A 13,478-nucleotide genomic window follows, 5' to 3' on the forward strand; every position below is an offset into this window, starting at 1 on the left:
TCAATCTAATACTGGGCTTCAGGGCCTAAGTTAAGCCATACTAGTAGCGTAAAGCAGCGCTGTTTCCTGCACAGAATAGAAAACAAAAGCAATTAATCTTTTGTTCTGTGCTTGTGTAGACGTGTCAACCGTCAAACGGCGAAACGAGTGCAAATCTTGACATCTGCAGAATCTTATTGTCTTTACCTTACTATTTTTCTTTTAATTAGCAACATCACCTTTGTATGGAGGTTTTCTACCCCAATGTATAAACGAAGGTCGCGAGTTCAACTCTCGATATTAAGCACTTTGTATCAATTATTTTACATGTATAGGAAAACTCCACCAAACAGTCAATTACTTGTATTCGCTTTCCATTAAGATAGTGACGGACTTCCTAGCATTCCACAGAATCGTCGTGCTGGTGTCGGGTTCTTGTGTGGCAGGGACAGAAATTCCAAGTAGCGCCCGAGACTTGTAACATGGGTTAGGTTTAAAACGCCCTTCTCCAATACACATGTTTCCAATACTTACAATTACATATTAACAATCTTATTATGTTTGATAATAATCACTCTTGATACGTCACCTTCAACTTTTGATACGTCATTTCTATCCTGTTCAATGACTATTGCTGAATAATATTAAATGGCAAGGGCAATATGATTAGTAACATACAAAATACAACACTTACTCTTCCTAAAATAAATAAATAAATTGGTATAAGAAGGGAACGTATGTATAATTTATTGTTAGTAATATAAGCTCGAAAAATAATTAACTAATTTTAAAATCCATTCGTCAACAAAATACTACATAGGCAAGTATCAAATGCCGGGTACTTCATTATAAAAATAAAATCCCTGCAGTAATTGTACCCAAATGAAGCTCGGGAGGGTCGCTAGTATAAAATGCAAACATAACAGAATACATTGATCGTGTCTGCTTCACCTATAAACATATGAAAATATTACATACGAGTAGGTACTCTTTCCTCAAAACATGTTACTTTGCTACTGTATGCGATATGAAAGGGATATTTAGAGAGGTATAATGATAAAAGGGAAGAAAATGGCGTGTATCAATATGTTCTATTTATAAATGTAAACATATTTCACTTCTTATTGCAGTCTTTTGGTAATGTGAAACGATTTGGTTATACGATTTTTCTATAGTCTTTTTTTTTTATCTCGGAGACAAATTTGACATTACCTACATTGCCAGCTTTTTGGGATTCTTAAATCGTATTTTGGCGTTATTGGAAGTTACAGGTATTACGATTAATATACATTACTCAGAAATATTGCATGGATGTTTAAATTATTAAACATTTTTATATGTAGTAGTTTAAATTATTAATATTGCATTTAAAACAAATTAACACAAAATTAATTTACTATGGGTATAAATTAATATAGTTGTTGTATCAAAAAACAATTTTTTAATTACTCTATGTCATTTCACTAATACAAAGACGAACTGCCTTTTAAAATAAATGACCTTCGACGTATGTTGTCCTATTTCATAAAACTAGTGTACGTTCCTAAATTATAAAATTAATGCTATAAAAAACCTTTTTTTTTTTTAATTTACAATTAATTGTCTAATATATTCTAGATTACGATTCAACAAACCGATATTGCAGGTACCGCAAACCCCGCTACAGATAGTAATATTATTTGTAATTCTTACATAAACACCTGTCAATTTAAAGAGAAATTAAAAAACATACTATTAAACTATAGTTTAAGTTGCATAAACGATCATGTGCGAGGGCGGTGCTTCTCGATATTTGGCACCATAATTGGCATAATCTCTACTGCGATTTTCAATATGGCTATTGATTTAGCTCCCTTTGCATGCATTGAGCAGGAGCTAATTGGTACATCGATATATTCGTGGAATTATGCAGTACGTGTTCATTAGTATCCGTTTTGAGTGACTCTGAAGGGGCGCTAAGCTGGCAGTTATTACACAAATACACTCGGTATTTGTGTAATGTTTGTGCATTTGTGTAACTTGATATAGGTACTCATATTCAACAATTATGACGTTTTTCATTCAATAAATTCTGTGTAATAGATTATATAAATTATTAAACACGATAATTTTTCTCAGTAATATTAGGTTTACTAAATAATATTTAATAAGGGTTTTTTGCTAATAGATATGGCCTGTTATACACAATAAATATACATCTTAGTAAACACATAACATTTTGGACAGCTATTGAAGGAAATAAATTTGACAGATTGGTCCTTTTACATCGCGATCTCATAAAAAATAATATGACAGTAAATATCTCGCTTATATAATGTGTATGTGTACGACGTCGTTAGCAATTTAGCACACCGCTTCTCTTCCAATGTTCGCGGAGTCCAATCCGCGTGATCCAAACATTTGTATCCAAGAGTTGTTTCCATTTATTTAGGTGTTTGTATTATATATACTTAGAGAAATTCTATTGGTTGTCTACTATTCATAACTCAAGACCTTAACTTCCGACTAGATAGCTCTGTGTGTATAGTCAAATTATTAAGTAATGTGTAAAATTGTGATATTTTATATTTATAAATATTAATTAATTAATCATGTTTAGTATGATTACACTAAGTTAAGGTTTTGTGAAATGAAAATACGTTGCGGTGTCTTAAGATCTGTCGCAGTTGGCTTAGGACGGTAACTTAACGACGACCATGGGAGAGGGAGGGGTTGGGGTGGTTCAGAAGTGGGACGGTGAGAGGTACAAAATCAATCGCATCTAAACTCGCGGATAAAGATCCTGATGTCCCATCTCTGCAGTCGACATAAACTCTTGGTTGTACACCCGTCATTTTATTTTATTTTGTATGTGTATATAAATCTCGGTTACAGTTGGTTCGGTTACAATCAAATATTGTACTTTCTGTTCTACTGTTCCGACCAAGCAAGGTGGGCAGCAATAAAGCTTCCCTGGCGATCACACCGTGCTTGGTCTGTGTCTGGCTTGCTTCGAGGATAAATTGTATAGAGATCAAGCCAGTCTGTTCTCAAACTTATACGAAAACGGCTGCCTTCAGCCTCGCGCGCTGTTAGACAACATTAATTAAAATAACGTTTTTTTTAATCTGTAAGTTGTATTCCGTATATTTATGAAGCTAACTCCATTAGTCCTAAACTAGTTCCAACATGGTCCTTGCTTAATCGTAGTTCGCACAACTTTCAAACAAAAAGTGCAAACTGCGCGGCTTTTACGGATTTTAAATTACAAGTCATACCGATACGATCAAATAAAATCCTGACTAATGTCATGATATTTTGTGACGTAACTTATATACGAGTATATTAACGGTTTATAAATGGGTGATAATAATTCCATTATGATTATGATGCTCCCGCGTTCACGGGAATGAGCATAAAATCAGGTTGCCTAAGTCAATATGATTAATTTAGCAGGGACTAACTATAGTGATTTCCATAGGCAGACCGAGTGGAGGGCGACATGACTTTGTATTTTGCTAGGAATAGGGCCATAGTTCCTATTACTGATAATCCCCAACCCCTTGCTTTAGAGGGTCATTACTCCGGTTTACAAATCACTAAGGTTTGTATTATATACATCAAAGACCCATTTTTCAGATTACTATATACTCATATTGGTAAAAAACTGGTAGTGTTTTTATTACGGAAGAATTAAGTTAAATAAGTATAAATCACAATAATTTAGAAAATGGCGGTAGATTTGCAATTGCATTGCGACGTTAGATTCAAATAATCCTAAGCGAAATGTCATGTCAAGATTTGCGTTTACCGCAATATGGCAGTTGAGAATTAGTCTGACTATCCAATCTGCGATTGTAGTAGTGAAGGTATATTGTTAATAATGTAAAGGTGCAAATGTGCAACGCAATTACTAGTGTCCAGCCGCATACAAATTACAAATCAATTCAGCACACGCCGAATTTGTATCTATTATCTATCATTTTGTTTAATTTAATTTGGGTAATTACGCTTTTAAATAGATGGATAGTTACTTTGTATACATTAAAAGGTATACAAGCAACGACAATTTTTTTTATAGAAAACGTGCAATTTATTTTATCCCTATAAAGAAAACACATTTATATCTATAAATGGATATAATAATAAAAAATACATATACCTTTAATTTTTGAATTCATTTATTCCACGGATTGTCTATAATATAATAAATTTATCAGCGAAATAAAACGTTGTCTAACTAAATTTATTACTATGATTTATCTTAGAAATGCAGTTTCAAATTTGATCTAACTTGCGATGCATTGCGAATTTTGTTCTCGAAAACTTTTCTTCGCGAATTTACCCGCATTTGCGAATCGTTTTCCGCAAACTTAGATACTGTCGAGTTTTCTTTCCTTTCCAAGTTATATTGTTTACAACTACTAGTCTCTCTTGGGAGAGGGAATTCTCAGTAATAGATATTAGTCACAAACAGTACTCTATTAGGTGGACCTACATGTGGCCCTTTATGAAAATAATAATACTCTCACAGACAATTCACACAGCGCTATCTAGTCTCAAGCTAAGCAGAGCTTGGATTATGGATACTAAGACAACTGATAGATACACTTGAATATATATAAATCTCTAAATATATATATAATATACATAGAAAATACCTAAACCAATACAAAGAATACAATTGTTTGTGCTGTGCGACGGATCAAACCCGCGACCATCGGTAATAAAGCGCTAAAGGCTTAACCGCTATACTACCCACTATGCCAATATCCTTGTGGAAATCATTAATCATCGCTAGTTGAACTGTCCTTAATCCTTATTCATATCAACATATAATAACGCCTGGCCATCATTATAACAAAAATTGTTATGGTATTAGTCGTTAGAAAAAATTTATAATGTTAGTACAATGTACGAGTATGAATACAATAAAATACTATTATTGCATATTTACGGCAGCGAATATAAGTTCCTTTGAATGGAGTAAAATTTGTATGTCTGTTTTCAATGATACTGTTTAGTGTTCTTGTTTTATATTATTGTATTGATTAGATGCTAAAAATATACACTTGTTAATAAAAATAAATTTGAAATTATAATTTGTGTATTTGATGGATATAATAGAAGCACATATAATCATTCAATAGTATCACAATCTTATGTATTTATTACTATCGTTGCTAACGAACTTTATGAAGTTTAAACGCGATGGATTATACTTTTTACTTTCACCATTGTGGCTAATATAGTAGTAATTCTAAAGTTTAATCTGCAATTGCTGAGCAAAATATACATGTTTTGCGTAAGCGATTAAAAAATTGCAATTTATTTAAACTTAAATGAAAAAAATATTATATTATATTTCAAATATCGTAAATTCTACGCTATTATGAGAGTTATTTGTGACGGAGCGACAGCAGTGTCTATACACAAAGACTAGTAACTTCTTCTTTCACTTGTATGTACTTCTCACTTCCAAACTCGTCTGGCCACACAATATGGTGGTTCTATTTATAAAGACAGTTACGGTCAAATCAGAACTTATATCTTGTACTTACTCAAAAATAAACATGGTCATATTAAACTTCTAGAACACACAGTTTATATCATAATTATAATTAGATTTAATTTTTACTATTCATATATTTACAAGTTCAAGTTTACAAGCATAAATCATATTAATTAATTGAAGATATATTATTTTCGTGATTTCACTCAAACTATTATACATGACGTCGTAGTCGCTGAAAACTGCTTTAGCGAGGCATGCTAGCGAACGGTTGACGTTGGCGGTAACATATTACATATAGATTTAAATACTTAAAATTATCGGAATGGCTAACAAGTTGATGGCTAGCTTGAAGATAACTGCCACGGATATTACATAACATCCGTGGTTGTCAACATGTCATGCATTCCCATTTTTATGTATCTCATATATTCATAGAAACATAGCTAATAAAGCAACCAGCTTGTCGGCTAATGCAGTGGTACATATCACTTTGTACAAAGTCCATCTTTGGTTATGATTGTTTATAAAGAAAATCCGTATCATTGTTGTTGTCGTTAATTTTATTATTATATATACAAATCTCTGAAGCCTTCTATTCTATAATAAAACTTTTAACGAGAATTATGTGGGGATTAATTCACAAAACAGTGAAGTGTTTCGCTGGATGAATTAATTTTCAACTAATTTAAAGCTATCAAATCAATGAATTAATTTGAAAGCTTAAAATGGTTTAGAAAGTTAATTTTTCGACAGCAATCTGTCGTTTAGTATATAAAGATGATGTTCCAACTCGTAACTAGATTTATATTCGCTCTCACTTCACTGTAAACTTCACTAAATTTACGGGAAATACAAGTTGTTGGTTGTGGTCATTATGGATTTTCATTACATTAATAATATTTACTATATTATTAGTGTAATGAAAATTCGTAATATATGTCTTACATATCACTCAGATCTCTATACGGTACCTACACTTTAAAGGTTATGAGACTTAATTTATTTTTATATTTGTTTATATGTATACCACTACGTTTAGTTAACAGGGACTGCTTGTTCATGGTCACTTATTCTCTTTAAAAGCGTTCCGCATCGAATGTTTCCTCAGAAAATCTGTTCACAACCGCCATTGCTTCACCATATTTGTTTCAGAAAGATAGTGTGCGAAAGATGATGCTACTGACTCCCTAGCGTTTAGGCCCTAATCGTTTAATTCTCCAAATTCCCCCTCAGTTTCATAAAAAAATCACTTCATAAGGTTAAGTAAAGCCGAATTAGAGGACTTATTCAATACCACAGACAATTGCCAGTATACCAAGCAGTGGTGCAGCAATTATGCAGAGCTGCTGCTTGTGATACAGGCCTTCCCCCCAAAACTTCCATTTTTTCATCATTCCATCTTTTAGTATTTAGACTGTATCATGTTTAATAATCGATTTAATAAATAACATATGTATTGAAAAATATTGTCTGTTGGCAACACTGTATTTATATTGAAAACAGTCAATTCACTCTGCAAGTAACATATTATACGCTTAGTAGCTGAAAATAGTAAATAAATTGTAAATCCAAAATAAAAAAGAAATTTAGCAACCATTAACCAGCTTCTATTGTTGGTCTACTACCACCCACTTAGGTACTACCCTCGAAAAACTATAAATGTAATCGCTCATAAATGATCCTTTGAGCCGGATAAGAACCAGCAACCTACCGATAAACTGACATACTGATGACTGGCTCCAGTTGTTATATTTCTTATAATGTATTTATTGTCTTTTATAATATTGTAGTACTGATATAGAAACAAAATGTTTTATAGTCTTCATTCAGTCGTATACCCATACGAGGCTAGCATAATAAAAATTGTTTTGAAAAAGTAGTCAATTATAAAATGTAAAATTCATACAAACTGTTACGTAGAAATCAACTACTTTGCAGAAATTGTGGGGCAAAAATAACTTGGTTTACGGTAATAACAAAAGCGATGAATATTTAAAAAACAAATAACAGCAAACGACTACCGTCCCTATTATCCAATTTAATATGCCTAAACGCATACTCCATATTACTGTAGACCTACAGTGAGCTATGCTTGTCAAAACATTATCGATTATTTGCGTATTCAGTATTTTAATAAATCATTCGAGTATCAAAAGATATAAATAAATTACGTTTTTTTTAATAATTCAATCAACTTTATCATTATGGAAAATGACTAAGAATTAAAACGAAATCTCATCTGTATTTTGTTATGTTTTTATGGAATAGCAAACAAGTCCGTAACTGTAATAGTATGCAAGCCACTTTATAGTAAAACTAAATAAAATGTTATAATAAATAAATGAAAGAGATTAAAAAGAAATTGTTACTAAATATCACCAATATATCGATAATTTTATATATCGATTACGATACTTATTAAAGATATCGATACATCGAATTTTCTTAGCCAATTTAGATGTCTATGCCTAAAGCTATAATTATGCAATTGCAACTGTATTAAATAAATTGTGCGCTAATTATACAGTCATAGTATAATTCAAATTAAAGACTTTCTTTCGTATGTATTAGATAGATACATAGATAATTTATTTGCTTGATAATTTTCTTTAAAGTGTAACGTACAGAAAATTATCAACACAACAAATTACAATTTGTCTTAATGATTTACAAAATAATAATGTAACAGTAGTAACAGCATTTTTTATGTAATACTATTTTAAACTTATTTAATGGTATATCTCTTATTATCTGCGTTATTTTATTTAATATTTGTTCCATATTGTTAAGTTAATGTTCGATTCATTAAAGTAGTTATAGTTTATTATGAATGTTACATAATGTGTCAAATGTAATTTGAAATTAATTAAATTACAGATTATTATTATAATTATGTATATTCTCATTTGAAATGAGTGAGAGTACAGTTTCTTCTTAGTTCTGCTCGATTCTAACTGCAATGTCAAATCTTAATCTTATATCAAAATAATCAATATTTTTGATTTGATAAAGCAGATAATAATTTATTGCATCCTTAATAGTACATTGCCGGAGTACTTAAATCCGTATTTCCGGATAAAACCAATTTGGGAAGCCACATTGTAGTGACTATTGTTTAATCTGCGGAGCAAACACTTAATTGATTTATTACACAGTCACCTACATTTACCACAATTCCATTTTCATTTCATTGCTAAATTAGAGGTGTGAAAAGATTGAATCCATTTAGAAGTAATATTTTAATTTGTAGGCATTAATTCTTATAAAATTTTATAATGTTATTTTATTCTAAAAATATATGCTACTAGCGTATGCCGATGACTTTGTCTGTGTGTACATGGTCAACCGGAATCTTGTCCGTATGCTTAATTATCACTATCGTAGAAAAAAATGCACTTTTTACTATTAGTTAAATCATCGAGGCTTTAAATTGCAATAGACAAGAGAACTATTTTTCGTATTTGAAAAATAATGTGAAATTTGTTTTGTACATGATGATAGAAATGCCCCCTACACTAAAAATGTGCACGCCAGTTATTACTGGTACTAACAAGTGACCTCCTCTAAATTTTTATTAGTTACAATGAGAATAAAATACTAATTAAAATGTCGTTTATTTTCAGGTGAGCGTCAATAATGTCCAATATTAATTGGTTTCCAACATCAAAGGTAAGTGTTAGTAGTAGCAGGTAAGTACATTAAAATCGAATCTTAAGGTTCTTAAGATTCGATTTTAATCTTAAGATTAACATCAGTTATTAAAAAATTATAAATTAAATTAATGTATTACAGAAAGGTATTTATTACATATAATTTTAATACTTTAAACTTGTGTTAAAAATAAGAGGTAAAAATGCTGTTAAGCGCACATTTTTTTTGACCCGGGATTACATGAGTTTATTGTTAGCCAGCGAAAAGATATAAAGTAATTTATATTTTCTATCTTTTCGGTTACTATTTTAATAAAACTTACTTTAGTAAACGTTAGTAAATATAAATAAATAAAAAAATGTACGTGTAAATTAAAATACCGTATTGTTATGTCGACTACTCGCCTTTCCCGTGTGTTGTAGTATAATATGTGAAATTGAATTAATTCAATTGGATAGTTACATTCTCGGCAGTTTTAAGATCTGCCATATCGGGGACTAATTAACCAAGAAACGGCTGAGGTGGTATAGGCACGTGATGAGACAACTAGCCCGAAAAGATGTGTAAGCCCCTAAGGAGTTGGCAGTCCGTTATCAATAGCGATCTATAGAAAACCAACATATACGTCTCGACGACCCAGTACAGATGTGCCTGGCGAAGAATGACTAGAGCCGGTCCTTAATGAAATAGGAAGAGGCTAGACCATAAGAGATAAGAGTTGGCAGGGCATTTATGTGAATTAAAACAAAATTTAAACTATGTAACTACTGTAAAAGAGTTTGCACATTATCACGCAAAAACTGCATTGTATTGTATTAAATGAAACGGGCTTACATATGCGGACAAAACCTCCAAAATGAATGAATGCGAACATTACTTTGCAAATATGCCGAGCTGCAAAAGCGTTACATATAGTTTTTATATAAAAAAATAGTATGTCTGCGAGTACTGTTTAACGTGTAATTTGAATGGATAATAAATTGATAGAATAACTGTCTTGGTACCACGAACGTAAATAATCCCCTGTCCCATACAAGCGGAGCTCGAACCTGTAGCGGTGTCCTTAGGTCGAACGCATATCTGTCAGGCTGGAGTTGATCTTCAGCCAATCAATAAATTCTTCCGCGTGTTTGGAGGGCCATATGTATTCGCTGCGTCTAACGAAATTGTAAATACCAATTACGGCCAACAGCATTAGATTAGTTAGAAAAAAATAACGAAAATAGTATACGTGTATTCAGGCCATTAAGATAAGGACTTCAATTACATTACTAAGGATCAGTCAGCATCTATTGGTTAGATTTTAATTTTTATATATATGTAAACTTGAGTAGAAATTAGTTTAAAAAAATCAATATAATCGTATTATGTAGAATAAAGTTCGAAAGTAACACATAAAAAATACAGTCGAATTTTGAAAACGACTCTATTACTTAATTTTAAGTCAGTTGTATAAAGGTTTTTTTTCGGCTAAATCTATGAATAAAAAGATATTAACAGATTGACGTCAGTCATACAGTTTCTTACAGTTAGCTATTACATGTAATATTAAAGTTTAATAATTGGACTGATAATAATTATTTCGTTATTTCATTGAACAATACATTAAAAATAATATAAATGGCAAAAAGAAAGATTTGGTCTAATTTTCTTTATCAAAATATTCGCAATAAAACATAGGCGGGCAGCTACTTTTAAATAATATATATATATATCACAGTTCCAGTGCATTTAAATATATATATATAGCAATGGACAAGTCACGCGCAGACGATACAACCGCCAGTGTAGTCTGTGGAATTATGATTTTAATTTTAATTAGGACAAAGACCAAACTGCTCTTCCGCAGTCCGCTGTTAATGCCAGATGTATAACTTGTACTACACTCAACTGGTGTTACTAACAGTTAAAACTAACAGCTTTGCATAGGTTAAGAAACACTGACTGAATTTAATCTATTCTTAGATGTAAATTAATTCATAGAAGACTATCAGATACCCGCAACTACCTCTGCTACTTTTTTAGATAAGAAATGGCTCATGTCGATAATTCTTATTGAAAGTGTCTTCACATCGTATTCATTTAAAATCAATTTGTCCATATAGACGTAAAACGATAACAAACGTACCGATATCACACTACAGGCATTAAATTTAAATCCTCTCCTAACATTTGTCCGCCTAAATTCTCTCTCTCCTAAATGTTGTATCACTGTACGTTTGACATGTCTGCATGAAAATTGCACGGCTATATATCCATATCGGATTTAACGTGCCAGGAATTTGCACCAGTTCAACCGGTGGGGTTCATTTATCGACAGTTACCATCGTTGGAACGTTAGCTTGGGCGGAAATTTAAACTGAAATAGTGTTCGTGTCCAACAAATTTAAACTACACCGTCGTAACCATTGGCTTCTAACTATTACTAGCTAAGCGCGAGACTTGATACTCGAATAATAATAATCCTATACAATTCACACAGCGTCATCCAGTTAGGTAGAGCTTGTATTATAGGTATAACTAGACAACTAATATAAATATATTTAAATGCTTACATACTCGGAAAGCGCCTAGATCAATACAAACAATTATGATTAATATAAATGTTTGTACTGTGCGAAAAATCGAACCCGTAACCATCGGAGGTAGTATATGTTAAGCCGATAGACCACCAAGGTCGACGCGTAACTAAGTAAAAAATAATGTGAAATTTGTATAAAGCAATATACCGATTAGTATAAAGCAAACATCAACCTAGTTAATGAATGTAACTGACTGCTGTCTATTAATGGAAGATATATGGAAAAACTATTATTGGGAATTTTATCAACCTATTAGAACCCAAAATAATAATTGTTCGAACTTTTCTGATTGTTTGTGCATTTGTTCGCCGCGTACTCAAAAACTTAACCCATTCTGGTGTGGTTTTAACTTATGTACTGTGGTAGTCTTCACTTAAGATTTATAGTTTGTTTTATTCATTAGGAATTATAAATAATAAAGTTCTTCTGGTACCAAATTGCAGGCTCAAACAGTCTATATTAATATTTGAAAACGAAAGGGAAACTTTCGATTTCATTGTGATCATTTGTAACGTCCACATTTCGCCGTGTATATTTGAACAGGGCAGGGGCAGTGATTCCGCCGGCGTCTGTCGTAATTACTTGTTATAATATTGGTGTTTCCATCACAATTATCAAGAATATAAATTAACACAAAGTCTTTTGGTGTCGTTCAGATTTGAAGCACTTTTTGGGTGTGGTAGTGAACGTTAGTTTACACGACGCTCGGCTCTCTAGAAAAAGAGATTCTATAACTAATCCGTGCTATTTAGAAACCATGAACCCGCGGCCGTCACAGTCGCATAGTCACGGGAGCGACTGTCGATGCGTAGCCAGTCCACTTGCTCGTCTAAATATAGCTGTTCAGCTCTTAGCTCTTTGCTCAATGGCTGGTCATTCATACTCTCCGAACAATAACTGAAGCAATCGAAACTAGGAAACTGAATTAAAATCGTAGCTAAACTCAATAGAATAAATATAACGTCACGACTATTATCGTATATAGTGTAGGTAGAGGCGTTGTTAATTGTTGACGTCGTTTTGTAAATTTTTTCCCATATTCCACTTAATATATTATTATATTATATGAATTCGACCTGGCAAGGGGCTGTACTACCATCGCTAGTCGGAATACGTTTTTATTAGGCCATCGCCTCGGTGGTCTATCTGTTTAGAAAGTCGCGGGTTCGATTCCTCGCAAAATGCAAACATTTGTATTTATGTATATTATGTATAGTATTTATATGAGCTATCTAGTCCCTATAAAACAATGTATGTTTAGCTTGGGGCTATATGGTTGGATTTTCCTGGGTTTATATTATTATTTGTTATCAGTGTTTCCTTCACAGAAGTCAGTCAAAAAAATTATTTTTTATGCATGTCGGCCAAATTTTTACTCATGATCTACAAGTCTAAGTCGCTTAAAGATACGCTCTCGAAAAATCCAATACTAAGTAATTTAAAAAATATATCTATGATTTGAAATATGTTTATAATAATTCTAGGATTTGCAAAATGCACTGCACGGAATTGAAATGTCAATCACTGGAAAAATTGCAAATATGAGACAGGACCAAAATATGTCATAACTTCACAATTTTCACCACGACGTTTGCAATTTATTCGTTTTATGTAAACTTCCAATATGTATTCTGTTAATATCTATATATTCCTGTTTCACCATTCAGATTTTATTCTTTTTTAAATAGTCGCTGAACAAATATTTATTGTTTTATAAAATTTACAGATAAACTCTAAAATAAATTATTATTTCGTGAGGTGTTAGGAACGTA

General features: G+C 31.9%; 1 protein-coding gene across 4 annotated transcripts in view; it reads left to right on the plus strand.

Moving 5' to 3' along the window:
• LOC131852985 (hepatic leukemia factor) overlaps positions 1-13,478 on the plus strand; it is a 179,191-nt gene that overhangs the window by 50,270 nt on the left and 115,443 nt on the right. The window lies entirely within an intron of this gene.

Source organism: Achroia grisella, unplaced genomic scaffold, assembly GCF_030625045.1.
Source record: "Achroia grisella isolate CSIRO2021 unplaced genomic scaffold, CSIRO_AGI_Agris_v1 utg874, whole genome shotgun sequence".
Lineage (NCBI taxonomy): Eukaryota > Metazoa > Arthropoda > Insecta > Lepidoptera > Pyralidae > Achroia > Achroia grisella.